This window comes from Ovis aries, chromosome 13 (assembly GCF_016772045.2).
Source record: "Ovis aries strain OAR_USU_Benz2616 breed Rambouillet chromosome 13, ARS-UI_Ramb_v3.0, whole genome shotgun sequence".
NCBI classification, from domain to species: Eukaryota; Metazoa; Chordata; class Mammalia; order Artiodactyla; family Bovidae; genus Ovis; species Ovis aries.
In genome coordinates, this window is record NC_056066.1 from 44,034,745 (window position 1) to 44,062,395 (window position 27,651).

General features: G+C 44.5%; 2 long non-coding RNA genes across 4 annotated transcripts in view; both read right to left on the reverse strand.

Annotated features, from left to right (window-relative positions):
* The window catches only part of LOC106991526 (uncharacterized), a 156,105-nt gene that overhangs the window by 28,748 nt on the left and 99,706 nt on the right, over positions 1 to 27,651 (reverse strand). The gene's annotated exons all lie outside the window — the stretch shown is intronic.
* On the reverse strand, positions 1,920 to 27,083 carry LOC121816171 (uncharacterized). Its single transcript, XR_006055624.1, has 2 exons — positions 26,726 to 27,083; positions 1,920 to 2,763 (listed from the first exon to the last, which is right to left on the reverse strand). It is a non-coding gene; the product is annotated as an uncharacterized LOC121816171 (long non-coding RNA).

The window sequence follows — 27,651 nt, forward strand, 5'->3', positions numbered from 1 at the left end:
CATTATTGTCAAAACATGACATCAACCAAGACGTCCTTCAAAAGGTGAATGGGTACATAAACTGTGATTCATCCAATGGCTGTTCAGCCAAGAACAAAAATCTTGTATTTCTTCTAGTCTTAATTCCTGCTTTTTTGAGCATTGAGGTGTGTTGGTTCAGTTCAGTTCAGTTCAGTCACTCAGTCGTGTCCGGCTCTTTGTGACCCCATGAATTGCAGCACACCAGGCCTCCCTGTCCATCACCATCTCCCAGAGTTCACTCAGACTCGCGTCCATCGAGTCAGTGATGCCATCCAGCCATCTCATCCTCAATCGTCCCCTTTTCCTCCTGCCCCCAATCCCTCCCAGCATCAAAGTCTTTTCCAATGAGTCAACCCTTCGCAGGAGGTGGCCAAAGTATTGGAGTTTCAGCTTTAGTATCATTCCTTCCAAAGAAATCCCAAGGTTGATCTCCTTCAGAATGGACTGGTTGGATCTCTTTGCAGTCCAGCAAATAAAACTTAGTCCTTGCTGTGGATCCACAGATGACTGAAAGGTAATACCCAGCCCCTCCCCATCCCCCCTTATAGGTATATGTATATATTTACGTATATTCATAGATACATATCTATCTACGTACATATCTATATACAAACATGTAATTTTATACACATACACTCGCGTCAAGGTTTTTCTACCTCAGCACTTCTGACATCACTTGGGGCCAGTGATGTTATTATCTGCTGAGTTATTATCTGCTGAGGGGATCATCCTGGCACTGTAGTACCCTTAGCAGCCTCCCCAGGCTCTGCCCACTAGATGCCCATAGCCCTCCCCACCCCCAGTTCCAACAACAGAAATCATTCCTAATCATTACCAATATCTCCCGGGTAAGAGCAGACAAAATTCCCTGATTGAGAATTACTGATATATATACACTGTTTTCTGTTTTCAAGAAACATACATAAAATGTAAAAAATGCTTTGTACCTTAAAAATAAATGAAATCATTCTTTGATTTCCATCACTGAACCAGCATTTGGAAAATAACAAAGAAAGCAGATCTAAAAACCACTTTGCTGTGTCATTCTGTACAGACCACACCATACCACAGTTGACATGTCAACCAGATCTTCCCAATTCTGAAATCACTGTTTGATCCATATTTCTCTAAAACAAAGTGCTCTAAATAGAAAAAAAAAAAAAGAATATAGTTTTACCATTTATCTTCAGATTTCCTTCCAACTATTTTTGGAGCTTTGCCGAATAAACATGACTGTCTTGTGACTCTGTTTTTTAGTGGACTACTTCACTTGTATCTGGAGATGAAGATAGAAAACACCACCTCAATCAAGAGACTTGTGACTGATTTTTAAATATCACAAAGCCACGTGGTTCCCATCCCTGCAGTTGGCCAAGTCGGTGGGGTGAATGTTGACTAAGCCCTGATGTGCGGGCTGTCAGGTCAGGCGTGCCCACAGGGAGCAACTGAACCCCAGGGAGGTGGACCACAGCAGGCATCCTCCTCCTCAGGCCCCTGTGGACATCGCTGGCTATTTCTTCATCTCCCCTCTGGCTTGGTCACTGCCTGGGAGTGTGCTCCCCCTAAGGTAAAGCTCAGTCGATCCAATGGTCTCATGAATGACTTCCACCTCCCTGATGTCTACCTAAGCGGTGCAGAAACAGTCAAGGTCCAGTCTCATCACAAAAAATCTCAGCAGAGCTGACTTTGGACTTTTCCACCACCAAGTTTCCCCAAAGTCGAAGCCTCATTCCAACCAATAACTATTCAAAGGCTGTGATTTTCAGGACTGCCAAACAAGACTGATATTCTAGTGTCTAAAAATAAATAAACAAAAAATAACCAAGCACAACATTTTGGGTCATTTGTCAATAACATCATTGAGCTCCAAAGCTCTAAGAAGTGACATTGGCCAAAAGTGAGAGGAAACGAAAGACCAAGTTTATTCTGGAAATAGGTAGGTTGTGGCTAACAAAACATGTTCACACAGTTAAACAGTCCATGACCTGAGGTGGGAGGCAGGCCGTGCTCCTATCAGATGAGGTTGCTGGTAACTGTGCCCTGTAGGTGGGCATCCTGGACGGGTCTGGGGAGCTGCACAGAGAGGGAGACCCCTGCACTCAGAGCCCAGGGATCCCAAGGTGAAGGTCATGGGGTGGCCGAGGGGAATTTGGGGGAACTGGAGTTGACCTGGCTTTTCCCGGGAGACTGCTATGCTTATCCCAACCCCATCGCCTTCCAAGGCCTGACAAGGTAAGTCAGGATGAGAAATCTCAAACATCTTTTAATCTAGATTTCATTTTCCCAGCTTGGACAGACAGACATCAGGAAAATAGTTCCATGGGAGCAAACATGAATGGGCAGCTGACAGGTGATGCTAACTCACGTGGGACGTCGGCGTGGCCACCGCATGGTATCTGGCCACATCACTCAGCAGTCTCAGCCTCAGGTAATAGCTCCAAAGTCCAATGCTCCCAAAGGCCCCTCTGCCACCCCTTCCAGTCCCAAGGGGGATTTCGCTGTGTTTAGCCATTGATTCAGAATTCTTTACCCCACTCCAAGAAAATCATGTCTGAGAGAGCGGGCCCTCTGGGTCCTGTCCTCATGACATGAGGAGCCGGGGCAGGGGACTGTGGTCACTCCAAGGCCTGGAAGGCTGCCCATCAGACTCTGCTTCCTTCAGGTCCAAGTGTGGATTCACTGTGTTCCCAGATGGTGAACCGAGAGTCACCTGAACCATCCTTTGGTCTGACCCATCGCCTTCTGCAAGGAAGCAGAACATTGTGCACTGAGGATCCTTTCATTTGCCATAAAGTCCTTGATTTCTTCAAAGCCTACATTGCGATGCCTTTCTCCATAGCTTCATTTACTTAGAATTTGGAAAGTGTGCACAGATGTCCAACTACTCATCTGTCTTCATTTCACTCTTAGTCTCTAGCTTGACACACAGACACATACACACTCACATACGCACACACACAGGCACGCACACACACCTCTTGCCTCCTCACTGGAGACCACATTCTGCTTCAGTTAAAAAGGCCCTGCACCTGTGTGTGTGAATGTGTGTGTTGTGTGTACAGTAGTTACAATGCCTACCTGACAGTGCCAAGTATAAAAACCCCCATAACACTGAGCTGACTCGACACTCACTCTGTACAAACACGGTGACAATGGCACCGGGATCAGAGTCTGCCCTACTGCAAGAGAAAACATTTTTTTCAGAAAAAAATTAAGATTGTGAAAGTCACATATGCCAGGAAAATGTAAATTTCACTCTTCCTGCAACACTGATGGGAAATTCATTGCACCCTTTCATCTGAGACCAAAACGCACAGTGATCAGAAGTGACGTGAGTCATGATTCCTGCCATAGGCTGATGAGGTGAAATGCACTCGTTGGCCCCAGGCTGATAAAAAGTGCAGCTTCAGTAACACACCAGCCCTCCGAATGACAGAGCCGTTTCATGGGTTTTAGAAAATAGGAGATGAGTTTGTTGTGTTAAAATCTTATCACCATCATTCCACCTAGGCCTTCAGGCAACACTAAATATGGAATTGTGATTTTTAAGAATAAAGACTTGGAATAGGCAGGAGGATTCTTTGCTCCTGGAGAAATGGGAGTCTTCAGGATGTGGACCCTGCTGAGTTCTCCTCTGGGACCATGGGCATTGGGTGAGATGAGGCACTGACCTTCCTGTCTGAGCCACAGAGGTCTGCTGGCATGGACCACCCCCGCTATTGATATGCATCCGCCCTGAGCTATCGACCGAAGACGTGGATTATGTGGGTCTGTGCTTTTGCCACAAATAAGATACACAACTTTAGAGACTCACCAAACCCTCTTCTGCCTTCCCTGGTAGTAGACATCATCGTGCCTAATCCCTATACTCCCATAATTATCGTGGGGAAGATGTCAGGGATAGTGGAAATCATGAACACACTGGTCTTCATTGAATCTCATTTTGATCTCTTACCCTGATGCTGGGAAAGAGTGAGGGCAGGAGAAGAAGGAGGCGACAAAGGATGAGGTGGTTAGAAACATCACTGACTCAGTGGACATGAGTTGCGCAAACTCTGGGAGTTGGTGAAGGACAGGGAAGCCTGACGTGCTGCAGTCCATGGGGTCACAAACAGCTGGACACAACTGAGCGACTAAACAATAACTACAGCCCTTGGAAGTGTTGACACATTAGAGAAACTGTATTTCTATGAATTAAGAAACAAACTCCGAAGAAAGACATGTACCTATGAGAACTAGAAATTGAGATGAGCAGTTTATTTGGAAGTGGTAACTATAATAAATTAGAACACTTACTCATGTAACTGATATCTGTGTGCTCACTTTGAGCTAAGCCCTAAGAAAGGCAATGCCAAAGAATGTTCAAACCACCACACAACTGCACTCATCTCACATGCTAGCAAAGTAATGCTCAAAATTCTCCAAGCCAGGCTTCAACAGTTCCTGAATCATGAACTTCCAGATGTTCAAACTGGATTTAAACAAAGCAGAGGAGCCAGAGATCAAACTGCCAACATCCGCTGGATTATCAAAAAAGCAAGAGAGTTCCAGAAAAACATCTGCTTCTGCTTTATCGACTATACCAAAGCCTTTGACTGTGTGGATCATGACAAATGGTAGAAAATTCTTCAAGAGATGGGAATACCAGAACACCTGACCTGTCTCCTGAGAAATCTGTATGCAGGTCAAGAAACAATAGTTAGAACTGGACATGGAACAACACACTGGTTCTAAATCAGGAAAGGAGTACATCAAGGCTGTATATTGTCACCCTGCTTATTTAACTTGTATGCAGAGTACATCATGAGAAATGCTGGACTGGATGAAACACAAGCTGGAATCAAGATTGCTGGGAAAAATATCAATAAATTCAAGCATGCAGATGACACCACACTTACGGCAGAAAGCTAAAAGAAAGACTAAACGAAAAGGAAGAAAAACTAAAGAGCTTCTTGATGAAAGTGAAAGAGGATAGTTAAAAAGTTGGCTTAAAACTCAACATTCAGAAAACCAAGATCATGGCATCTGGTCCCATCACTTCATGGCAAATAGATGGGGAAACAATGGAAGAAATGAGAGAGTTTATTTTGGGGGGCTCTAAAATCACTGCAGGTTGTGACTGCAGCCATGAAATTAAAAGATACTTGCTCCTTGGAAGAAAAGCTATGACCAACGTAGACAGCATATTAAAAAGCAGAGACATTACTTTGCCAACAAAGGTCCATTTAGTCAAGGCTATGATTTTTCTGGTAGTCATGTATGGATGTGAGAGTTGGACTATAAAGAAAGCTGAGTACCAAAGAATTGATGCTTTTGAACTGTGATGTTGGAGAAGATTCTTGAGAGTGCCTTGGACAGCAAGGAGATTCAACCAGTCCTAAAGGAAATCAGTCCTGAATATTCATTGGAAGGACTGATGCTGAAGCTGAACTCCAGTACTTTGGCCACCTAATGCAAAGAGCTGACTCATTGGAAAAGACCCTGATGCTGGGAAAGATTGAAGGTGGGAGGAAAAAGGGATGATAGAGAATGAGATGGCTGGATGGCATCACTGACTCAATGGACATGCGTTTGAGTAGGCGCCAGAAATTGGTGATGGCAGGGAAGCCTGGCATACTGCAGTTCATGGGGTTGCAAAGAGTCAGACACAAATGAGCGACTGAACTGGACTGAACTGGGCCACACAAAATCACAAAGCCTATATGCGTTTATATGTTAAAGTTAAACACACACACATAGATCTGCTGGAGCACAGTGGTTCTTATTATTCATATGTTATCATATTTCATCACATTAAAGAAATTATCAAATTTAATGGATAGCATTTTTTTCTATACCACACAAATCTTTAAGTGGTCAGCACAGACCCACATTTGTCAAAATTTCTGAAAAATCAAAATGAACTTTTTTCTTGTTTTTTCTTTTTTGTTATTTTTAGATGAGTCGGTTTTCTCTGAATGAGAAAAATCCCATTTCTGCCAATTTTGACACTGTTTTCAACAAGTGTCTGCTCTATAGAAGTTTCCTCTCTTCAAAACCACTAAAAATGAAATCACGGAGCCAGCCGTGCGCTCTGTTGTGGTCTCTCCCCGTCTTCCTCCTGAGCTGACTCAGAACCACCCCTAGCTCTCCCTTGGGTCTCCTGGACCCAACTCATTGCCTCATTTAACCATTTTCGCCATCACTTCTCTGGCTCACTTCCCCACTTGTAAGAAATGTTTTGTTTCCACATTTGCTAAATCCACATGTGTCTATAAATTTGGCTCTGGTGGCTGAAAACAGCTGCAAGGTGAGCTGAAGATGAAGCAGGGGCTCCAGAGAGCCGCTGCTCAAACAGCCTCTCCTGCTATGACCTGAACTGGGAACAGGCCAGTGGTGCAGACCTGGCGATGCCCCACCGTGGACAGAAAGGGCCAGAGTCAGGCCTCATTTCCAGCCTCACATGTGCCGAAAATGTGCTCTTTGCCAAGCAGTTTCTGCCTCTGCCAATTCAGGACAGGATGAACAGAAGCTGCCGGGGAAACCGAGGGGAAACCCCGCAAGCATTGGCCCCACGGAGCGGGTTCCTGTTGCTCCATCAGATGCCCCATCTCTCGCTGCTGAGAGTGGTTTCCAAGAGCAGAGCAGAGTGCAGAGAGCAGGCACTGAGCCACTGCTCCGGAGAGGCTACGCTGGGAGCCAGTTCCCATTACTGCTTCCCCAGAACAAAAATAGATGCTCTAGTCAGCCACAGATGTTCAGCTGTGACTCCGGCACCCTCAGCAGGTAACCACTGTGACACCTGAGTGCCATGCCAGAGGACACACCTACATGCCTCCTGCCAACACAGAAAGAGGGATGGAGGAAGAGAGGGAAGGAGGAAAAAAAGAAAAGAACAAAGAAAGGAAAGAGAAAAAATAATTGGCACTATACGAATAGAAAATATAAAGGTGACTGTAAGGAAATGCTTGAGGTGTGACACCCATTGCTGTGGCTCACTCTAACAAGTGCAAACAGTTCACGATCTCTTAACGCCTGTGTGCACATTTTTCAGCTCACTCCACATTCTTCTTAAATTCTGGTCAAGAGAGCTCTGCAAGCATTCTTTCTGTTGCCTGCCAGTCTGCCCAGAGGTAAACCAGACCAAGCCACACCCACGTGTATCACCAGAAGCCCGAGGTCCTAGATACTGACCACAATGGCTGAGACAAGAGACACTTCACGAACGTTTGGCCCCCTCATGTTCAGAAGGTTTGCTCACTGGGCAGAGCAGAGACGTGTCTGACATTAGGTCTACACAGCACCAGCAGTGATCAATGATGAATGATGATTGGAACATCATGTATAAATGATTAGCAATAGACTTTTCTGTGTCACAGCTGTAGCAGCTGTCACAGCTGTACCCTGTGTCACAGGGTAGCAGCCGCCAGCTCTATGTGGCTACTGACATTCAGAAAATTAGAAATTAAATGGAAGTCAGCGTTCAGTTCATCGACCGCAGGTGAAGGGTGGCATGAGGCTCCCAACTGCCTCCCCAGGCCTGGCAAGGGAAGTTGCACCATCATGAAGTTTCCCTGGGATGCCCCAGTCCCAAAACTGACCACCTGGGTCCCCCGTGCCCTCGGGGCCACCACGGTGCTCTCTGGCTTTGCATTCTCCCTCCTTCTTGCAGAAGGTCAACTTCATTTATTTATTTATTTTGTAATTTGTCTCCCTTTCATTTGTTATTTTAGCTCCTGCTTCTATCAAGATGACAGTCTTGTGCTCTTTTAGGATAAGTGAAGATGCAGCCCTGCAAGGCATCAAAATGCAGTTAGAGCTCCCCTCCCCTGAGAACAGGACAGAACACCTGAGTGGGTTGCTGTCCAGAAAATCCTGACCTCACCTCACTCCCAACTCCTCGTGATTAATTGGTTTATTGATCTGTTGGAGTCTGGGGTTTGCTGGCTTGCTTGCATTTCAGAGATAGTACTTTCTGAGCCCCCTGGGGGTAAGTTCCAGATCACAAAAGTTGTACTGAAGATTCTGGGATCTTTGAGTTGGGGCAGGATCTGTGGTGACTCCTACTTGTTACTGAGATTTAAATAATTCTCTTCAATCAGCACTCACATTAGTCAAGATCTATATCTTACACAAGCAATCGTCACTCCTGTGAAGTGAAGGATTCCTTCTGACCTTCCAGTCCTACTGGAGAAGGTATCTTAAGTCCCACCTTCCCCTACCTGCATCACACTTATTTTTAACTTTCAAAGAATGGTTGCATCCATTATTCAAAGCCCCTTCCTGAAGATCTGGGACAGATTCTGCTCTGAATATCACCCTCAGAAGCTGTAATTTGCTGGGCCCCCAAGCAGAACTCTTTTATGCTTTGTTAGGGTTTTTATCCATCACTTCCATTCCCTGAATCAATGAGAGGAATCATTATCACAGAGGATTGTGGGCATGACTATATGGAGGGATTGATGCTGGTCTTGAATTTGTGATGCCTGCTTATTCTTCTAATTGCCTCAGTTTACATCCCACCTGCTGGGTTAGAGGAGTTTAGGTTCCTTCTTTCTATCAAGATTAATTGAGTGTTGAGTGTGTGTGTCTGTGTGTCTGTGGATATGTACTTCAGCTTTCATTCACAACTTTGCAGGATAAAATGAATTTCATTGGTCTCAAGGTATTTCTCCATTTTGTCATCTGTAAGATAAGATGATTGCATAATAGATTTCTGTTTATTTTCATCCCTCTGTGTGTGTGTGTGTTAATTGCTCAGTCGTGTCTGACTCTTTGCAACCCTTTGGACTGTAGCCCGCCAGGTTTCTCTGTCCATGCGATTCTCCAGACAAGAATACTGGAGAGGGAATTCTTCAGGGGATCTTCCTGATCCAGGGATCAAATCCAAGTCTCCTGCATTCCAGGCAAGTTCTTTACCATCTGAGCTACCAGGGAAGCCCACTTTCATCCCTAAAAATATCTACTGTGGTATTAAAGCAGCAACAAGTTCATGGAGGCATCTAACAGCAGGAGTATCTGATGGCAATAACTGTGGGCACAGCATCCTTTCCTCACATCACTGTGCAATCTCTGTGGAAAGCCTGTGTCTCGCTGATCCAAGGGCACCGTGTAGACAAGGGCCATTTTCATCAAGTTCACCGAATCCCCCGTGCACAGCTTATGGCTCTTATCCATAGCAATAATTATGGTTTGCTTTTGAAATAGCCAAAGCAAAAATGATTCTTCTTTAGTTGTTACTTTAGTTCCTACTTTTATCAAAATGACAGTCATGCATGGGTTCTAACAATATGATCTAGTATTTTTTATGAATTTCACTTGGGAATGAATGCAGGGCTTTCAATAAAGGAAGAAGCATTTTTTAATGAAAGCTTTGGAAAAATAAATTGTAGAAAAGAATGTGAAGAGCACTGTAGACCGAGTTTATACTGATCTACCCAATATTCAGTAGCTTGTCTTTTAATTTTGTTAATGGTTTTCTTTGCTGAGCAAGTATTTTTAAGTTTAATTAGGTCCTGTTTGTGTATTTTTGCTTTTCTTTCCTTTGCCTGAGGAGACAGAATCAATTTCTGTCATGGTGTTCCACCCACGTTTTCTTCTAGGAGTTTCGTGGTTTCCAGTCTTACATTTGTCTTTAATCCATTTTGAGTTTATAGCTGTGTATGGTTGTAGAGAACATTCTAATTTCATTCTTTAACATGTAGGTGTAGAGGTTTCCCAGCGCTGCTTCTCTGTCTTTACTCCATTGTATATTCTTGCCTCCCTGTCATAAATTAATTAATGGACCACCAGTGAATGGGTTTATTTCTGGGCTTCCTTTCCTATTCCACTGATCTACATGTCTGTTTCATGCCAGTACCAGGCTGTTTTGTGGGATAGTCTAAGTCAGGGTGTGAGGTTGGACCACACTGATTCCATCCTGTCGACTCCATCTCAGGCCCCCCATCTCAGCCCTGCCCTGAGGTTTGCTCCCCCCATCCATCACCTCTCCCCAAATGAGAGGCCCCCCTCTGAGCAAACTTGTCAGTATGGAAGCCCCCTAAACTGTGCTTCCCTCTGTGGACCAAATCCACCAGAGAATGGGGCCATGGCTTCTGCTTCCGCACTGAGCCCTTGGTACAGGACGACCACACACACCAGGCTGTTTGGGCTCAAAGCTGCGTGAGATAAAAGTTGAGAGTCAAGAAAGGAACCTTGATGGTGATGGGCAAAGAGAGGTAAAGAAGTAAAAATGACAAATACCTACTAGGGAAGAAATGCCTGTGGGATGGGTCTGGACAGTGCCTGGAAGCACAACAATCACATTTGAAAGGGACATTCATATCCTCTTCCCAAGAACTCATGGGGAGTGAGCACCTTTACCTTAAACAAATATCTCTCACAGGAAGAGGGACAAGCACATCGACCGAGACATTTAGAATTAATTGTGCTGGTGAAGTGATTTTTTAAAATTCCACTGGGTGCTATAATTTATTGGCAATGATATCAACTCGACAAAATGTTTCCAGTTCTAATTTCATAGGACCGGATGAAGTTCTTATTTTTATTCTCTATGTTATAGTGTATATATATTTAACTACCATCTTCTGAACTTTAAAGAGAGCTAAAATTGAGAAAGAAGTGATAGGTATCTTTGAGAAAATATGCGTGATTTTAGAAATTTTGGTTCTCACATCACAAATGAAATATTACAGACCAATCAGGTTAACAAAAAACTAACATCTTCATTCATAAAATCTGCCTTAAGAAAGAGCCTTATGTTACTGACCCATTTATTCTGTCGTGAGTGTTTACTGCACATTCATCTGGATTCAGTGTTGAGTTCCAATGGGCAGGGCCTGCTAGAGGCCCCACCCTGTTTATCACCACCTACTTCCATCCAATATGCATATTTTATCTGACAGTTGGAGTCAAAATACCTGCTCTGCTTACTTCACAGAGAATGGAATAGATGATTAGGTTAAAAAAAAAAAAATTACTCTCCCGGCACGCCAGATGATTTTATGTGATGGTAGAAGAAAGACACTAAAACACTTATGCATCAGATAAAACCTAATCTATGATTAAGTGCTCAAAACAGCAATACTTACAGAAAGTGCCAGGGAGTTTCAGAAAACAGAGGCTGGGGGGAGTGCCAGGATAGGCTGCTCTGGATAAGGGGGTACAGCTCCCTAAAGACTTAGTGTGTCGCAATGCACTTGTATCTCTAACCCAGATCTCCACTGGACATCTTCACCCTGTTCCCACTGGTCTCGTCCCCAAAGGAACCCGCCAAGCTCCCTGCTGGTGTGAAGTCAGCCTTCAGTCTTCCTGCCATTTGGACTCAGGACCCAGCACTGCTCAGGGAAACCTGTTTGGCATGCCATTCCAGATTCAGATCTGATCTCAGGAGAGTTTCACTCACGGCCACTCCTAAAATTCAATAACTCTCTGGTTTCTCAGACTGCCCTCTGCAAACCAGGAAGCTGTCCTGTCACAGGCCTCCCCACGGTCCTCTCCATCTCCATCCTAATAGCTTCACTTACAGGGTTAAGTTCTCCGCAAAGAAAACACACACTCACATTGCAACCATGTGACTTCACAGGCTTGGAAATTCCTTCCAGTTTTCCTAAGGGTATCTTGTGATACTCAATACTTTTACTTTTTTCCAATAGAGTGTCTAAAAGAATGTAACTTAGGAACCCCTAGATGGAGGAGACACACAGGGCAGCAGGTATAGAAAGGATGTGAGTGTCTGTGCCCTCTCCAGACCCCACTATTCCCAAATCTTCACATGTTCACAAGTCTCAAAGCTCTTGAAACCCCATTCTCTGGGGCTTTTACAGGCTTTTTATGGAGGCTGAGGCAGGAAACTGAACCTGTCACCCCAGTTGGCAATGAGTCACTTTCTGAAAATTGCACCTCCTTGATTAGATCAAGGCTCCCTACTGATTTATAGTCATGGAGTGATGATTCAGGGGTGAAGAGGTTCCATCCCAAAATATGTGGAGTGGGCACACTAGTTATTTGGAACTGAGGGTATTTGCACATACAGGAAGGGCTTTCTAATCTCCCATTTACCACCCAAAAGCCAAATTCCATGAGAAGGGTGTCCTCCCTGGACCAGGAAGACAGAAGACTCTCACTGTTGTCAGAATGAACCTATGCACACAACCTGCGAAAATAGCCCTAATCATCTATCAGACCTGGGTCCACGTATCTCCTAATCCCTGCCCCACAATTTACCACCCCCAGTCCAGACTTTTTCCTTTGTCCCTTCAATCTCTAAAATTTATCATTCTTTGTTAAAATGGTATCTAATTTGTCATGCCTATCTGCTTCTCTGAGTTTTTATTTCTTGTGTAGGAAGGACTCTGTATACACACAGAAAATTAACATGGAATAAAATGCGAATGTTCTTCTCCTATCAATCTGTCCTTTACTCAGTTTAATTTTCAGGCCCAGGTACAGAACCTAACAGGGTGGAGGGAAAGTCTTTCCTCCTCTGTGGTTCCGAGGACAAACTCATCTGACTATCAAAGACCGTGATTGTGTGACACCAGCCAAAATTCAGAAACGCTCCCATCATACTGACTTTTCTTCTAAAAGCATCCATCAATGATCATTCCCCAGATACATTTTTTTCTTGATTGCCATACTTTACGCACTTACTTTAATTTGCTTAAGCAGGTGTTATGATTATAAATTGGCTCTTGATTATCCACAGAGGTATTATCTTCCAATGCTTTCTGAAAATAACTAAGCAGAAGTGGTAACTGGATTGTTTATTTTCCTTCACTTTACTCTGCTTGTTCTCTTGCTTTTCTGGTTCCTGTGGCATATGCGGGATGGGGGGTTAGAAGCTGAAATTCTCCATCCCTTGAAAGAAGGACAGAACAAACTTAGGAGTCAAGAGAGCTCCCGGCAGCTTTGCTCGAGGTGCCGGGACTATGAGTTACAAGGGGGCTCGAGCAGGATGGCTTCCCAGAGGAGGGAGTCCTAGCAACCTTGGGTTTGGCTCCAGGCTGCAGGTTCAGAGCTGTTAGTTCATCATGTAATGCCTTCCCAAGCAGCCATCAAGAAGCCACCTTGCAGAGAGAGCTGAACAACATGGGAGGATGCTTCAGTCCACTGTCTCCTCGGTAGCGTGAACATGGAGGAAGTGGCTTGGTGCCAACAACCCCCGGTGCTGAGGGAGCCACCTGGGTGCCTCAGCCAGAATGTCCTGTCTTCCTCCTATGAGGGTGGGGACCTGTACTCCATTCACTGAGACGCACATCGTGACCACTGTCTTCACTGCTGGGGGCATGTCTTAGTCCCTCTGGGCTATTATGGTAATACACCACAGACTGGGCAGTTGAACAGCAGACCTGCGTTTCTCCCAGCTCTGGAGACTGGACGTCTATGGTCAAGGTGCAGGCAGATTCAGCATCTGGTGAGGACGGCATCTTCTCCCTGTGTCCCCGCCTGGAGGAAGGGGCAGAGGGCTCTCTAGATCTCTTCTGTCAGGACGCTGATCCATCCTGGGGGCTCCACCTTCATGGTTTTGTGACCAGAGGCTCCACTCGTGACACCAACCCACTGGGGTTAGGAGTCTACAACTGAACCGTGTGGGGATACAACAGTTTACAGCAGGCCCTGTGACACACAGCCTTGAGAACAAGCCTGGAGGCCCCGTGTGAGAGACAGGGATAGGGGATGTGAAGCCAGCTCAGCCAGGGCTCTCAAGAGACCACCTGCCAGCCTAGAGAGGGTGCAGGACCACCTGAGAGGCTGGCGGCCCTTGGGGGCTCAGCCCCACTTTTCAGTTGGTCACTCCTGTGACTGGCCTCTTATTTACAGAAACGTGCTCACCTTTTCCTCTGGGGTCAGAATGATTGGCTGCAGGGCTCCAAGCACAGGAGGCCGGGAGGCATCAAAACCATGGAAGACCACCCATCCGTAGCAGAGCAAGGATTGGAGGGGAGAGAGGCCAGGAAGCCTAGTCCAGGTGGTGGGAAGACTGAGGTCACAGCTTCCCCTGGGGCCTGTGGGCACGTCCTCAGCGAGGGCAAGAGACCTGTGACCGTCCAGCTATGACCTGGTCTCCACGGCGTCCCCACGACCCTCTGCTGAGCCTTCCTTGTGGAGTAACCTCCTTCCTTACAGGTGTCCTCACTGGCCGCCCCAGGCAAAGGTCAGTCCAGTGGGAAAGAGGGAGAAAGAGAGGCTGAGGGTGGGCTGCTTGTGCGCAGTTTATTCATTGGTTTGTTGGGGGAGGGGTTCTGAAGGTTAGAGGGGAAGAGATGGGAGAAAGTTCTAGAGAGAGAGAGACAGCAAGAGAAACAGCCAGCACCCACCACGGAGGGCAACAAGATTTTAAAACATGTCAATGCCTGGATTCAGCTTTAATTAGTAAAGACGGTGAATTTCTCACAGATCCTGAGATGGAGTCAAGGGCCATCTTATCTGGACGTCAAGTAAGAATCATGTCTCAGGCTGGGGGATTGATGAGCATTTGGATTATATTAAAATTTATATTACATTCTTATTAGAATGACCAAAATCTGACAATACAGAATGCATTTGGTATATCCTAAACACCAAGTCATTGGAAACCTATTGCAGAAGGGGGCTTGGATGGGAGGGACAGGGGACGGAGATAGCAGAGCACAACCCTATCGTGTCCATCAGGTTGCAGCCTGACCCTAAGGGGCTCTGGGGTGGAGGTCAGCCTGCAGTCGCCCCGCCAAGGGGGCAAGGGTATCTGTATCTGGCCTCAGGAAAGAGCATTTCAGAGCCCTCAGCTCCGCACCCTGCAGCCCTTCCAGGGTGCGGAGTGGGGAATGACACCCCCACAGAAGAGTCTGCAGAGGAGCATGGACTATGAAACACACCTGGGAGCTGAGACTCAGATTTCATTTTATAATGATTTCCTTGCATTCTTTTTTTTAAAATATTTTTTTGATGTGGACCATTTTAAAGTCTTTATTGAATTTGTTACAGGGTTTCTGTTTTATGTCTTGGTTTTTGGGCCCCAAGGCATGTGGGATCTTAATTCCCTGACCAGGGATTGAACCTGCGCCCTCTGCACTGGAAGGCGAAGTCTTAGTTGCTGGACCACCTGGGAAGTGCCATCACTGCATTCATTTATAAAGGATACCTTGTGGAATTGAACAAAAATTATAGAGAATGTCAGTGAATCTTTATTTTCAAATATTATTGAATCATCTGGGATGTCAAGTCTGGGAAATAAAGGGGTGGTTATTTTTGTCACAGTAAGTTTTTTTTCAACCTTTAATTACCAGTTACTATAAACATTGAATGGCATGTGGATTTGATTTTGCTAATGATTTCAGGAAAGTAGCGATATTAGGTACACAAATAGAAGGACCGATTTAGAATTTAAACGTATCATGAGAGACCTACACATCGGGGTCAAATAAAACAGAAACAATTACGTAAAAATAAACACACAATTCTCTGAGAGGCAAGGCCAAGGTCATGACTGAAAACACGTGCCCTGAAGCAAGACTAACCCTGCTTTCGCATCTGCTCCTGGACTCCTCCTGGCTGGGGGACCTTGTGTAAGAAGGGAGATAACAGTATCTATCCCAGGGCTGTCATCGTGGTTTATGTTGGAGAGTAAATGAGATCACTGAAGTAAAGTGCTCAGAATACATGCATATGCTGAAGAAACGCTTCTCAGCAAATGAGCCATCTCTCCCCCAGGCAGCAGCCGTGCGGGTGATGGAGGTGGGACCAGCGTGCTCCTGTCACTGTGGTGACGTCATAACCAAAGCCACAAGCAGCAGAGTTATTAAGTATAAGGCAGACTGCGTGTAAAGTCAGACACTTAGGTAGGAATTTTCTATCTCACATCTTCTAATCCTCGCTGAAAATCAGGTGCTATTATCTCCACATTTCTGCCAACTGAGACTCAGGAAAGTTTAGTCATCCAATAAATGGATAAAATAGAATTTGAAGCTGAATGTAATACTTTTGGATGGAAATTGAAAATTGATACTTGTTCAAGGAGGGGAATCGTGAAACTAGGGCATCCTCCAGAAACTTCAGCATAACCCCGTAGGGTGGTAGATGAAGGCTTTGGCCATAGACGAGTGAACTCAGTCCCAGCCCCTCTCCTCTGCCTGGCGGGCAGGGGTCCACCTGAAAGTTCCAGCCCTCTCAGTAAGCGGTTGGTTCCCATAGGGACCAGCCGTCATACTTAGGGGACCTAGGGGCTTCCCAAAAGTCCCCTGAGTAACACATAAATGCACACATTCGTTGCTCACATCCCTTAGGGTCTCCCAAGGGCTTTAGGGGCTCTGTGCCAATGGACGCCTACGTTGTTGTTCAGTCACTCAATCTTGTCCGACTCTTTGCAGCCCCATGGACTGCAGCACGCCAGGCTCCCCTGTTCACCACCAATTCCCAGAGCTTGCTCAAACTCATGTCCATGGAATCAGTGATACCATCCAACCATCTTGTCCGCTGCTATCCCCTCCTCCTCCTGCCCTCAATCTTTCCCAACATCGGGGTCTTTTCTAATGAGTCAGCTCTTTGCATCGGGTGGTCAAAGTATGGAACCCTCCATACATACCAAGTATGTACCTCTTGTTGTGAATTGTGACATCACAGTATTATTAGACAAAGGCTTTGAGCTGGAGTCAGAAGGTCCCCACCCAGGGTGCCCCCAGAACCAGAGTGAAATCGAGGGAGCATGGGCACCAGGAAATACAGTCCAGGAGTAACTGACTTAGTGTCAGTGATGCGCCCAAGTCTCTCCATTCAGTCCACATAGGGCTCCCCTTCATGAACTGAGTCTCCCTCTGGGTAAAGGAGCTTTATAGAAGGTCAACAAAATCAGGCACACGAGCTCAGCATGGCATCAGAAACAGCACACTCCTCAGGAAATAGTGACTATTTGGTCATTAAAACCTCCACCACCACCTGGCAATTTCCTCACTTTGTGTTATCTCGTCTTATTTTGCTGTCCTACTTTTCAGGCTCTGAATCTGATATCTAACCAAAGACAGCAAGTTCCAAAGTCTATATTCTACAGTTTAGCGTTTTATGTCCACATTGTCTAAACTACCCGCAGCACACAGAAGTGTTCGGTAAATCCTGGGTGAATCAAGATTTTCATGTTAATAGTGTTAGCATTTATGATGTATTTCCTTTGTGCTGGGCCCCGTGCTAAATGTTCTACATACTCAGACTCATTTAATCTCTGCTCATAGCCCTGAAACGTACGCACTCTATGAATGAAAGATGTTTCTTGATGTGTTGCAAGGATGCTGCTTTTGTTGCCATAGCAACAGAGGTCTGGAAATACAAATCCAATTTTAGAAGGCATAATCACTGTTTTGCTCCTCTTTTCTGTCACAGTTTTAATGTGTCGTTAAGAGTATTCATATAAAGATAGCTGCAGAGGGAGGCCTGCCCCAGGAGTTTTCTGTCACTGATGTTAGGTTTCCTACAACTGAAAGTGGATGTTCTAGAATCTAGACCCTCAGAATCCACTCAGGGCTCCCCTTCATGAACTGAGATGCACTGACCTCAGAGGTTCTTGGAACGTGCTCAAGGCATATGAAATCAAAGGCAGAAAGCTGGTGTATATTTAGGGATCTAAAAAATTGGCTTTAATCCAATTGTTGAATGAGTGAAAACATTAGTCTTACGCTGTAATTGGCATGCTATCTCATGGAGATGTCAGTGTTTACAGGAGTGTTTCATATAAGTTTGGAGTTTGAAGCTGCTGCCATGGATGTTTCAGACTTCCATGGTTTCTGCCCAGGTTTTTGGGAGCCCAGAATGGGTCTCAGGAATCTCTGGTGTGCAGGCAGTCTCATGTCTAAAAAGACACTGTATCTAAAAATGTCCTTAGCAAGAAGTAAGGACTGTACTCTTTATATTGCACTGTCTACTGGAGCCTGTAATAAATCTTGGATGGTCATTCAAAGCAGAATGAAAGCATAAGTATGGTTTCGTGAAAAAAAAAAATGCTGAAGAGATATATACCAATTTACAGAAATATGTATGTATGTGCTACAGATTTCCCAGTTTCAAAAGGTAATGAGAGCCAAAATACGCTAGTCCATTTTTCTTACATTTTTGTTTTGGTAAAATATGCATCTTGCAAAATTTATCATTTTAATGATTCTTAATAGTGATTTTTAATATTTTCAGTTTAGTACTATTAAATACATTCATTTGTGCTGGAACCATCAGCACCATTCATCTCCAGAACTATCTTATCTTCCCAAAATGAAGCCCCACCAAACACACACACATGAGTACACACGCACACACACACACACACACACACACACACACACACTGCTTTTTGTTTGCAACAGCTATCACAGTAGACACTGAATGAAGATTCTTGAAACATTCATGTATACACATATCTGTCTCTCCTATTGCAGGATGGTCATATCAGATGAATTCCGAGGTGTTGGTTTATTGACTATGCCAAAGCCTTTGACTGTGTGGATCACAATAAACTGTGGAAAATTCTGAAAGAGATGGGAATACAGACCACCTGACCTGCCTCTTGAGAAATCTGCATGCAGGTCAGGAAGCAACAGTTAGAACTGGACATGGAACAACAGACTGGTTCCAAATAGGAAAAGGAGTACGTCAAGGCTGTATATTGTCACCCTGCTTATTTAACTTATATGCAGAGTACATCATGAGAAACGCTGGACTGGAAGAAACACAAGCTAGAATCAAGATTGCCGGGAGAAATATCAATAACCTCAGATATGCAGATGACACCACCCTTATGGCAGAAAGTGAAGAGGAGCTCAAAAGCCTCTTGATGAAAGTGAAAGAGGAGAGTGAAAAAGTTGGCTTAAAGTTCAACATTCAGAAAATGAAGATCATGGCATCTGGTCCCATCACTTCAGGGGAAATAGATGGGGAAACAGTAGAAATAGTGTCAGGCTTTATTTTGGGGGGCTCCAAAATCACTGCAGATGATGATTGCAGCCATGAAATTAAAAGACGCTTACCCCTTGGAAGAAAAGTTATGACCAACCTGGATAGCATATTCAAAAGCAGAGACATTACTTTGCCGACTAAGGTACGTCTAGTCAAGGCTATGGTTTTTCCAGTGGTCACGTATGGATGTGAGAGTTGGACTGTGAAGAAGGCTGAGCGCCGAAGAACTGATGCATTTGAACTGTGGTGTTGGAGAAGACTCTTGAGAGTCCCTTGGACTGCAAGGAGATCCAACCAGTCCATTCTGAAGGAGATCAGCCCTGGGATTTCTGTGGAAGGAATGATGCTAAAGCTGAAGCTCCAGTACTTCGGCCACCTCATGTGAAGAGTTGACTCATTGGAAAAGACTCTGATGCTGGGAGAGATTGGGGGCAGGAGGAGAAGGGGACAACCGAGGATGAGATGGCTGGATGGCATCATGGACTCGATGGACATGAGTTTGGGTGAACTCGGGGAGATAATGATAGACAGGGAGGCCTGGCATGCTGTGATTCATGGGGTCACAAAGAGTCAGACACGACTGAGCGACTGAACTGAACTGAACTGAACTGAACTGAAGACCTGTTCTGTGGAAATGTGTGTCATGTGAAACTTAGAATAAGGAAGTGACTTCCACTCTGTTACCATGTTAAGGCTTCTTATGTGCACACAAGTCAGTAGATATCAAGCTTGAAATTTGAATAAATACTGCATGACTGGGTAGAAAAAGCAAAGGCAGTTGTGTCTAAAAGGAGCTGAAAAAGGAAGTGGGTGGAGCTGCCTACCATAATAACTTTCAACATGACTATGGTCCAGTCTCTTGGGTTCATGTGTTAATCCCAGGCTCAAAATGAGTTACATGAGATTACTGGACTAGACATTACTTTGCTGAAAATGGTCCATCTAGTCAAAGCTATGGTTTTTCCAGTAGTCCTGTATGGATGTGAGAGTTGGATCATAAAGAAAGCTGAGCGCCGAAGAATTGATGCTTTTGAAATGTGGTGTTAGAGAAGACGCTTGAGAGTCCCTTGGACTGCAAGGAGATCCAACCAGTCCATCCTAAAGGAAATCAGTCCTGAATATTCATTGGAAGGATCAATACTGAAGCTGAAGCTATAATACCTTGGCCACCTGATGCAAAGTGCTGACTCATCAGAAAAGACAGTGATGCTGGGAAAAATTGAAGGCAAGAGGAAAAGGGAACGACAGAGGATGAGATGGTTGGATGGCATCACTGACTCAATAGACTTGAGTTTGAGCAAGCTCCGGGAGATGGTGAAGGACAGGGAAGCCTGGCATGCTGCAGTCCATGGGGTCGCAAAGAGTCGGACATGACTGAGTGACTAAACTACTGGGTTAGTGGTAAAGAACCTGCCTGCCAATGCAGGAGGCATAAGAGATGCAAGTTCAATCCCAGGGTTGGGAAGATTCCCTGGAGTAGGGCATCCAACCCACTAAGTATTCTTGCCTGGAGAATCCCATGGACAGAAGAACCTGGCAGGCTACAGTCCATGGGGTCACAAAGTGTTGGACACCACTGAAGCAACTTAACACACATTCTTGCGTGCTCTGCTACTAATACTGTTATAATTCTACATTCTAATCATCTCCTGTCTCACTTGCCTCCACAGGTTGGTCTTATAACTTTTGTGGGTGATGCTTTAAGTGGGGAGAAGATAGAATCACCCAAGCAGTGGATGTATATCATGGCAGTGGCCACCCAGCGTTAATCTAGGACTTGTCAAAGGCAGCTGTGTGGCGTGGTTGCTGCTGTTCAGTTGCCAAGTCATGTCCGACTCTTAGTGACCCCATGGACTGCAAAATACCACACTCCCCTGTGCCTCACCATCCCCCAGAGTTTGTCCAAGTTCATGTCCATTGAATTGGTGGTGACACCCAACCATCTCATCTTCTGTTGCCCTCTTCTCCTTCTGCTCTCAATCTTTCCCAGCATCAGGGTCTTTTCCAATAAGTCAGCTGTTCGCATCAGGTGGCCAAAGTATTGGAGTTTCAGATTCAGCTTCAGACCTTCCAAAGAGAATTCAGGGTTTATTCCCTTTAGGATTGACTGGTTTGATCTCCTTGCTTTCCAAGGAACTCTCAAGAGTTGGCAGAACTGAGTCTAAATAATCATAGAACTAAATTCAGTACATATTTTTGAAGGAGAATAATTTTGATTCCAGAATTAGCTTTTCTAATTCTTTTTTTCTTTCCCAAGTGGATGAGCCTTTGACTTGTCAGAGCACTTTTCATTCATTACAAATTCATTGTTCCATCTCCTCTGGAGGACAGTTCATGAGAGTTAGAAAGAAGTGACTTACATTACTAAGTATCACTATTTTAATAGCAGTATGGCTGGAAGAACATTAAAGCTAAGCTAATGACCCCAAAAAATGTATTTCCCTACTTTTGAATGGTCTGCTTATGTCTTGAGGCTGTGTCTGTATAAAGACATTCTTATTCATGGCTAGGAACTAAATTCTACACATTTTATAACATTTATAAAAAAAATCCTGTCCTCACCAACCTGCCTCCCTAAAATTTCAAGAAACTTTATCAGAAACACTAGATTTTAAGTAAAACTGAAAGAAATTCTGATTCAGGGGGAAAAAAAATGTATAACTGGAGTATATAGAAGGTAATTCTATTAAAAATTTTTTTGAAAAGGAAAGAAAAAAGAAACAAAGGCTTCTTGGTGAGTCCACCATGAATTAGAGGCTCTTTAGACCTTGTTTCAGGTCCACACCACAGAGACTGGACACAGGTTAGCCAGCAATGCATTTGACTTCAACATCACAGAGTGATTTGATAGAAACTTGCTTGCATGCTAAGTTGTTTTAGTTGCTTCCAACTCTTTGCCACCCAATGGACTGTAGCCTGCCAAGCTCCTCTGTCCAAGGGATTCTGCAGGCAAGAATATTGAAGTGGGTTGCCACACCCTTCTCCAAGGGGATCTTCCTGACCCAGGGATCAAATTCATGTCCCTTACGTTTCCTGCATTGGCATACAGATTCTTTACCACTAGCACTACTTGGAAGCCCATTTGGTTGGTTCTTATTTCAAAATAGAGATATTTTGTCCATAAAACTATTGACTCTGAACGTCATTGTCAAAAGGAGCAAACATACTACTATTAGAATCCCAGACAGTGAAAACAGATCGTTAATTAAGGTAAATAGATAAAGAACAGATACTTCCTCCTCTAACTCCTCTGAAAGCAATTAGCTGGCCCCATGGGCAAAGAAGCTGGTCCAAGTAGGAAGCCAGCCTCAGGCTCCTGTCCAGGTGGACCCCCAGCTGACCATCACCTCTTACATCATCAGTCCCCCCCCAACTCCAAGTTTGGGGATGTGTAGACAATAATTTGTTGCCGTAGCTGTTTTCCAATCACCACTGCTCCCCACCTGCCATTTCCTTGTCCATCACTTGTCTGTCCATGGACAGTTGACAGGAGGCTTCTGCCAACTGTTGGCTCTTCTCTAAACCTTGGCAGTTGAGAAAGAAGTAAAACAACTCTGCCACTGGCAAGAACAGTTTCCAACCTCTGCTGTGGTTCTTGGGGATTAAATTAGCTGCTTCTGGTTTCCTGGGCTTCCCAGGAATCCACCTACCAATGCAGGAGGCGCAGGTTTGATCCCCAGGTCAGGAAGATCCCTTGGAAGAGGGCATGGTAACCCACTTCAGTATTCTCACCTGTATAATCCCATGGACAGAGGAGCCTTGCAGGCCACAGACCCCCATCCATGGGGGTCGCAGAGTCAGACACAACTGAGCATGCACACATGCAGTTTCCCAGGCAGAATTTCTTTGGAACACTAAACAGATCTCTACTTTCACAGCCATCAAGTTCCTGGCCCCTTCTGTTCCTCTCCAGGGTTGACCATGAGGTTTGCATGTGAGGGACACACAGCCCAAGCCTTTGTGGCCAGAGCACTTCCCCAGGGTCTCTCCCAGCCTTTAACTAGGTTAGGAAAAGATAGCCCACCACACAGAAGGCTTGAAGTTCACCCTCTAAACTGAACATCTCAGCATGCTCACTGCCCAATGTTCACTTAAACAAAACCAAAAAAAAATTGCAATTAGGAAAGCAAAAAGGAAATGGAATGCTAAAACCCACTTGGGGGGAGAAGGAGAGGATGGGACAAATTGGGAATAGCGTTGATGTCACAGATAGCTAGTGGGAAGCTGCTGTTTAACACAGAGGCCAGCTGGGTGCTCTGCGATGACCTAGAGAGGTGGGATTGGGGTAGGGGGCAGGAGGGAAGCTCACGAAGGAGAGGCTATATGTATACATATGGCTGACTAGAGTTGTATAGCAGAAACTAACCCAACATTGTAAAGCAATTACACTCCAAGAAAGAAAGAAAACCCACCTCACCCAGACTAACCACCTACTATTATTCCCCACTCCTGCACTTAATGGTTTAACGATGGTCATCAATATTTTAGCAGACCAAAAAAAAGAAGCTTTTTCTTAATAAGAGCTCATTCAAAATATAGGATAGTAATTAAAGAAAACTGGAGGTGTTTATAGCTTTATAATCCCCCCATTAAAATGAGAGATGTACAGAAAAATATATATATCGTAAATGGTAATTATGGGCAGGGGAAGATTATCTATTTTAAGTTACATATGAATAATTCATATGTTTCCCATAATAGCACAGGCTATCTTGGATCTTTAATATACATTTATGGCACAAAGAAACTGATAATATTACTCAAAGACACTCATTAAAATATTTCTAGTTTCCATTTTCTACCACAAAAAAAAAATGCTGGTAATTATTTAGAGCAGGAGTTTTAGGGTTTTTGTTTTGTGTTTCTTTTCTGAAATCACTTGAACAAAACCACTTCCTTTAAAAATGCATGATGAAGGAAAGCCTGCTGCTCATTGCAAAACACATCTGGGCAAAGTTGCTAAAGACTCTCTCCTAACATCTCATTTCTTTCAGAAAGTGCATCTCTTATGCTTTGATGGTCCCTGGAAAGTGCTTGTCAATTTGCAGGAAGATATTTTGTATGGAATGTTACTTTAGGTAGAACATTGGTTTAGGCAGAAAAAAAACTACAATTAAACCCTAATAAAAAGAGTTTATACATTACTTGTGTGGCCTCAAATATCTTCTTATTACCTAGCTGTACCATGTCTGCTTCCAAAGTAAGATTTGGGCTTGACTTAAAAACACATTAAAAACACAGATAATTAACAGGAGACTGAAAGGGTTGGTCAAGCAGCTGATTTTCCTGAATCCTGCAGGAAAACTGTAATTCCAAAGCTTGTATCCTTTCTGGTTCACACCTGCCTGAGAATGGCAGAGTGTATTGTAGGAAGAATCTGGGATAGGAACTACAGACCTTAGGAAACTCCAAACGTCTGCCATGAGTTTTAAGTAGTCGTATCTGACTCTTTGCGACCCCATGAACTATACAGTCCATGGAATTCTCCAGGCCAGAATACTGGAGTGGGTAGCAATTTCCTTCTCCAGGGAATCTTCCCAACCCAGGTATCGAACCCAGGTCTCCCACAGTGCAGGTGGATTATTTATCAGATGAGCCACCATGGAAGCCCAAATATCCATCAGCAAGAGCCTAAGAATGATGGAAGACAGGAGAGAAGATGTCCAGACAAAAAAGTTGGCAGAACAGAGATGCTGATTTGTGTTGTGCTGTGTGTGGCTTCCTCTTCTTTCATGTATTTGGACCCATTATTCACAACCATCACCCTCCATGACCAGGTGGGTAGATGGGGTAGAAGTAATAGGAAAGAGTAATCAATCAGTCACAGAGAATAAAGGGAAGCGAGAAATTAAGACTAGCCTGTAAGTTTGGAATGTGAACAACTAGAGTGATAGACGGGTAAGTAGGAACCAGAGAAGCACTGCTCTTCTCTTTATTTATTTATGTTTATTTATTTGCCCAAGAGTTCCTCTTTTGTCCAAACTAAACGTGTGCAGTATATTAACCCAGCAGAGATTTCAAGTAAGCAGCAGATTCACAAGTCTGGAGCTCATAAGAGAAGTCATAACTAGAAATTCCAACAGCAATTCCCTTGCAGAATGACAATTTTCAGAGCCATACATCTGAATGGGGTTACCTAGGCAGGAAAACTGCTAGGGAAAACTGCTAGAGAAAAAAAGGGAATCAGGAATCTATCTTCCCGAACTTCAGCTTTCAGAAGATGAGAAAGAGCCAGCAAGATAGACTAAGAAGAAGAGGACAATAAAGGAGAAGAAAAATTTGGAAATAATAATGAAAATATGTGGTCAACTGTGTCAAGACGACTGAAAGTTCAAATAAAATAATTCCAGCGAGGCAAACATTGGATTTTGCAATATAGAGAGTGTTGTTGACCTTGAGAGAGCAGTTCCCTGTGGAATCATAGAAACAGAAGCCTCCAGCATAGTTAAGTGCTAAACTTCAGATGTGGAAAAGAAGGTGAAGGTATGATATTTCTATCTATCTATCCATCATCCACTTATCTATCTGTCCATCCATCCATCTATCCACCCATTCACTCATCTATCTACTTGCCCATCCATCCATCATCCATCCATCTATCCATTCACCCACTTATCCAATCACTTACCTGTCCATCCATCATCCATCCAACTATCCACCCACCTACCCAACCACCTACCCACACATCCATCATCCATCCATTGCCTATTCATCCATGCCCCAGGAGAAAGCACTGGATTAGATAGAGAATGATACCTAGTGTCCTAATAGGCAAGGGCTATTTGAAGTAATGGTTCCATGCCCAAGTGGTATGTCTGATAAGGACAAAAAATTCAAGGAAGAGATTAGGCTACATATAATGACACAGAAGATACTCAAGTCCATGAGTGTAGGTAGGACCAGTGAGGAAAAGACTTACTGGGAAGAGGGGAGAGGTCCATAAGAGGAGGCCTAGTGGTCAAGGATAGAAGCAGAGAAATAAAAGAAGCCAGAGGGTAAAGATAAGCTTTCATCAGAGATCTAATTCAGGGCCCAGACTGAAAAACTGCAAGAGTCCAAGAGGTTATTCAGGCAAATTCAAGCCAAGGTGCAGAAAGCTAGAAGTGACCCTCCACTATGACTTGTTACCGAGAAAGAACCGCCACATGCCCCAGAACGCAGCTGGGAGCCCTTCCACAGGCTGTGCCAGCATCACCTATGTGAGCCGGGTTGGGGGTGGGAGGGGGGAACTTGGCGGGGGTTGCAGAGGAAATGGTGGGCTGGCAGAGAAGCTTCTGGGGCTCCCAGCAGCCTGACAACCCCTCCAGAGGGCGGACCCACCTTCCTTCTGATAAAGGAGAAGCTGTTCTCCTGGAAGATCATAAAGCCATGAGACGGAAAGCACCTGGAAACTGACGTCAGGTGTCACATTGTTCCTCCAACAGAGGTTGAGGAAGTAAAGCAAAGAAGAACCAGGTGTGGGAAGCAGGGAACAAAATATCTTGGGATACACTTCAGGCCATTCAAGTGTCCATGAATAACTTTCACTCCTCATGAGAGTTCTACTTTCGCAGGGGTTGGGAAAGAATGATTGGATTTGGTGCCGTGAATAATCATCTAGTAATAGGTACCTTCTCCACGAGGGGCTTTCCCACTGGCTCTGTAACCTAGGCTCCGTCCTCCTCATCCTGACAGGAGCTCTCAGGATCATAGCCGAATGTTTGCAGGAGATAAGTGGCCAGCTGGCTGGTCTACCGACCCAAAGCCCATCACAGAAGACCTTCGTCCCAACCGTCCAGGCCAGCCCGCCACCCCAGCCCACAGGCAGCCTTCTCACCCCTCCATCCAGCTGCTCAGAGACATCCTCTTTCCAAGCTTTCCCTCCAGGGTGCATGGCAGTGAGCTTCTGACATTTAGAGCCTGGGAAACCAATGATGATGGTTTCAAGATTCAAGACTTTCATCTGTGTTTACCTGTGTCCCTACTATTCTCATTTCCTGAACAGGAACCCATGAATACAGGCAGCCTCAGTCTTTCGTGAGAAAGAACAGAGACACAAAGGAACAAATCACTAGTTTGTGTCTTGAAAGATATACCGCCACGTAACATACCCCAATTTCAGCATCCCTGCAGCTAAAAGTGGTGCTGCCTTCCCTTCACATGATAGCCAGCTCAGTTCCTGGATGTCCTCGCGTGACTTAGCCTCAGCCACACCCACCATTTCCTATCACCCCCACGAACAGAACCTGCTCACCTCCAATCTCACTCTGCCACACCGTGTCTCCTTTAAAATTTTTAAATAATGGTCCTTAGACATTTCCCTGGAAAAATACCATTTTTGGCAAATAAAACTTCCCCCAAAATGTTGGCTAAATAAACACAAACAACTGAAAAGTCACTCAAGTATATAGGTCAGTAAGCAAATTGCAACTGAAAAAAAAAATTCAATGAGAAGATGTCCTGATCAAAAACATGTTATTATTCAAAAGGATGCCTGGGAGTCCTTTTTCTACATCAGCCTCACTTTATAAAGGAACTCAGATGATACAAGGAAAAAGTGTGCTCATTAACAGAACCCAAATCAAGGCCAATGTAATTATTCAGGTACCAACTCTGAACACCCAGCACTGCCTCGATAAGCATCTGTTAACCAATGGAAAGACTTGCAATGAAATGACTTTTAGCTGCAGAAATTTCTGACTTGCATAACTAGATAAGAAAGATTAAATTTAATTAATTTTAGCATAAAATGGAAGGACCATG